We start from the raw sequence: 5,000 nt of genomic DNA on the forward strand, positions 1-5,000 counted from the left end.
TTGGTCAGCTGTAGCCTCGCCGTTGCTCATTCTTTTGGGAGAGATTTTGCTGCCAATGCAATCCACTCAGTCATTATATATATATATATATATATTATATATATATATATATATATATATATAATATATATATATATTATATTGTCAGGATCGGTCGTTTTGTTTGAACGATCCTGGTTAGGTAGTTTCCCTATTTCTCCTGCCTTTCAGTGTTTCCGTCTACATGACGAGTTTACTTTCGTTACGGTGTGAGTGACAGAGTCAGTCAGGTTCTGGGTGGCAGACAGACAGGTTCTTGGCAACACTCAGCCAAGAAGGCAGTAGCTGAGTAGCAGTATGGTTACTTGATATAAGCAGCAGGTATTGGTTACCTGTTGTTGTCTTCGGCAATTGAAGGATGTAGCCATCTGTGGAGCAGAGTGTTTCCAGTGAGACAGCCAACCGGTTGTCTTTCCGATTTCGCCGCAGTCGTGTGCATTTTTGGATGTGTTCCTGCCAGCAGTCATGGGCTGTTTTGGTGACTCAACGGTGATAGTCTGATGATGTACTACATCCTCTTTGACAATAAAGGCTGTCTCGACGTCTCTGTGGAGATTGTTACTTTTGTGTGTGGCGCTGCCTGATGTATTGGTATTACCGCTGGTGTATTGTTACCATTATTTATGCTGTCTGTGTAATGTTTTATGTCTTATTATTGGTGCTGCGTGATTTTGATTTTATTATTTATGCTGCTTTGGTAATTTGTCACTGTTATTGTTATGCTGCCTATTTTTGAGGTTTACTGATTTTATCAATTGAACACGTTGTTGTGCATAATGATTTAATTTAGTAGTGTGGAGCAAGTGTATGGCTCTGGAATTGATTTACTGTTTACAGTTATATTTTGAATTAAATGTTCATTGATTTTCACTGCAGCTGTTAAACATTTATATTTTGAATTAGTTGTTCATTGATTTTCACTGCTGTTGTTAAGCATTTATTTTAATGTATAAATGTTTGTTGTTCTGAGTAATGTAATTTAAATTATCTAATGATTTATTTATTTGTAATTTTAAATGCTAATGATCATTTAATGTCTTTTCGTCACCTAGAACATGTACTAATTTGTAAGTATGTACACACACACACACACACACACACACACACACACACACACATATATAATATATATATATATATCATATATATATATATATATCATATATATATATATATATATATATATATATATATATATATATATATATATATATATATATTATTATATATATATATATATGTATATATATATTTATGTAATAAATTAGATATAAGGTTTTTCTGACATTGTTTTACACCCTCCTCTGTGGTTTCTGTCCCTCCGGCCATTTCAGTCCCATATCTTAATTTTCATTTAAAGAACCTATGGAACCGTAGATGGTACAGTCGCGGAAAAGATTAAGTTTACCCCCTTTGTTCACTAGATACGCCAAATGGCAACGCCACGATTGTTTACGTAGTAAAAAGTGTTGAAAATATGAATGAATCCGGTGTTCACAACGGCTAGCCTTATTGTGGAGACTTTTCCTTACCAGTTAACATATTTTCACTTAATTATTTGAAAAGAAATAAAATGACTTGATAAAAAAAAATAAGTTTCAAAACAAACTACAATGAGATTCATGGTTTTATATATGATTTTTCAAGATTATATAAGACTGTTTATCAGAGGGAAATTACAAAAAATAATATAATCATACAATTGCGTTTGGCTCTAGAGACTGACGTAGGAAATGGAAGAGCAGGGACGGGAAGCCGGGTGTTCGGGAAGAGGGATGAGTTGTTTATAAGGTAGAGACAACTATCCAAGCATGTATAACTTCGATAACGATTTGTCTCTTAACTCCTAAACCTTTTAAATCTAGTTCTGATTCCCCATTGAAACGATAAATAATGTAGCTGAAATGACCGAAAAATATTTATACAATTTATATAAAATCATATTGACATAACCTATCCCTATACACGAAATGAGAGATATTTACCTAGAACGTCAAACGAATGACTGGACGTGAGGGTGCCTCTGATTGGCTGATTACAGTTATGAGCATTAATTCGTTTATCGACGTATGCAATGAGACTCATCATCTGTTTTGTTCTAATCCAAGCATTTTCATATGAATATTATCTCTTCTTTCAAATTTGTGTAATTCAATCCAACAACGGAGGAAACGTAGTTCCATCTAGAATAGCCAACCTTTCTGTATATCGTTATCAGAACAGAATAAAAGTTTTATTTTTTTTTTTTTTTTGCAAGGATATGGATGAATAAAATTACGAAAAATATTAAATTCCCAACAAATAGATACACAGGAGTTTGGAGATGATAATACATGGACAGAGAAATTTGAATTGGTAAAAATTTCATGAAATGTATTGGCGATCCTGATAGGAATAATATTTTTAGACATACTTTGTAGTAATTGTCGGATAACATTTACTCTTTTAGCTCATTCGTTGTTGCTAAGAATTTAGGATGTCTACCCAAAAATGATGAGCTAAGAACTTTTAATTTAGAATTATTTTTCACTATTAACGTAATCTTAGCATGCCACAGTTTTAATCAAAATTTATCAGCCACTGACCGTTGCTAAACGCTCTTTTACTTTCAAATTATACTTATTTAACATTATTTATAACATGATCACTCATAGACAATGTATTTTTCGTTTACCATATAAAAAAATAAAATTTTACAGTAACCTATATTATATATATATATATATATATATATATATATATATATATATATATAATGAAATAAGCTTTATCTATTTCGGTGTTCATTCCTTGATAGAGGCTGCCTGACAGTGGTTCAAATACAGTAATGAGGAAAGAACTTGTTTTCCACGTAAATGCTGGAGAATGGCATGGCTTGGCTGTGTTCACTCATTAATATCATAAAAGAATGCTGGCCACATTCAAGAAAATAGACGAGCAAAATAAATTTCTGATTTATTTTGCTAGATATTTGTGTGTGTGATCACATGATATCAATCTCTCTCTCGTCTTCTGAAATGGGTTGTGGACTATGTATACGTTTTTAAAGAAACTTGTCAAAAATGTTTATTCAGATGTAGTTACTGTATTTGTTTTCGGAGAGGAAATTCAGCAGCAAACTCAAAATATTTTACAAATGCAGAAAACATCGTCAACGATGCCTTCCATGCTTTTTATTGTTCAACGTTTCTACCATACACAACGAGATTAGTTTTTTTTTTTTATACTGAGGATTGATCTTTGCATGAGGTTGTTCAGTCTTGAGTTTCGTAAGGTCAAGAAACATTGAAATATCCTTGTAGAGAGCTGTCTTACATTTCATTTTAAAATTTCCAGTAATATTATTGATATACTCGAAAATTCAAAACTATGGTTATTATATTTCAAAAAATTGTGTGAGCCATATTACTACTACTACTAATAATAATAATAACGCAACTGGTATTATGCAGACTTGAAGTTATAAATAATTTTGTTCTTTGATAATCTACAGGATAGACCAAAATATAACTTGCTACTATATTTCCATCACCAAAGTAGAAACCTAATAGCTAATTAACATTTAAAGTTCATAAAAATCAATATCTTGTCCAGCCTTTATCGTTTGCGATCACCTCCTGCAACCTATTTGGCATAGATGCAACATAGTTGTAAATCATTTGCTGATTTCGTCGGCATAAGAACTCCCGCTCTCGTAATGTGCAGTCAAGCAGTTGGTGAGATCGCTCCTGTCCTCGCTCCGAACTGCTAACTATAAATCCCCATACATTTAGGCTTCATGTCGTACCCTTTGCTGGCCCATTCCAGGAGTTAAATATCTGTTTGTTCTGAAAACCATTGCCTAACAATGAGGGCATTAAGAATAGAACAGTTATCCTGCCAATAAAGAAAGTGAAGCAAGTAGACGAAAAGATTTTTGTATCATTTGTATCATTGATTTATATAATTTAATTGAAAATCTTATATTAGAGGCTATGAAACTCTTTATAGTAACTTGCCATTATCTAATTATGATGAACAAGACAATGAATATCGCATAAGTTATTCCTTCAGGACAGGGAAAGGGGTATGCACGGACAGAAGGCACCATTACTTCTTCTAATATCTCTATATATTTCTCAGCGGTGAAGCTGCCGCCAACTTCAAGTTCTCCCACACCGTGTAAATGCACCCAACCCTATACATAGCATGATAATATATAGTCATCGTGAGCAATTTCATATATGAACTGTTGCTCGTATCTTGTGTTGCTTGGGCGCCAGCAGTGTAATCGTCCGTGATTTGCCGAAGTGAATGTCTTCACATCACTGAATATTACTCGAGCCCAGTCATCAAGGGTTTTATCAGCATACCGGCGCGCAAAAGCCAATCTTGCCCTTTTATGGTGTTCAAGTTTCCCCTTTTTAAACGGGATCCGATAAAACAGATCTGCATCATGAAGATGATTCCTCACATTGATGTGCATAGACCTCTAAATGGAGCTCGTCCCTAATGGCTACTGCATTCTTAAAAGGAGACTTCGTTGCAGTCAGTAATGTGCCTATCATCTTCAGATGTCTTCCTAGGCCAACAGCTCCGGTATTTATCTTTCAACATAACTGGAAATGAACATATGCTGATCATAAAACCACTTATAAGTTATACTTAGTGATAGCATATAGTTTGCAAAGAATCTCTCTCGTCTTGAAAAAATGGGTTGTGAACAACGATTGTGATTTTGTAGCAATTGCATCGACATTTACTTTCAGTCATTGTAGCGACAGTATGTATTTTTGAAATGGAAATTACGCAGTAGGTTCTAAAGATCTTGGAGTTAGAGAAAAAGTGTTAACGATGCTATGCATGGTTTGATTATATAGTTCACCGTTCCTACCCTCCCTCCGAACAACTTCTACCTCCTTCCAGTCTGCCCCCCTCCACCCCCCATCACCTTTGTCAGTCTTAGAAGCACAGTGATTTTA

The sequence above is a fragment of the Macrobrachium nipponense genome, chromosome 21, assembly GCF_015104395.2.
Source record: "Macrobrachium nipponense isolate FS-2020 chromosome 21, ASM1510439v2, whole genome shotgun sequence".
NCBI lineage: Eukaryota > Metazoa > Arthropoda > Malacostraca > Decapoda > Palaemonidae > Macrobrachium > Macrobrachium nipponense.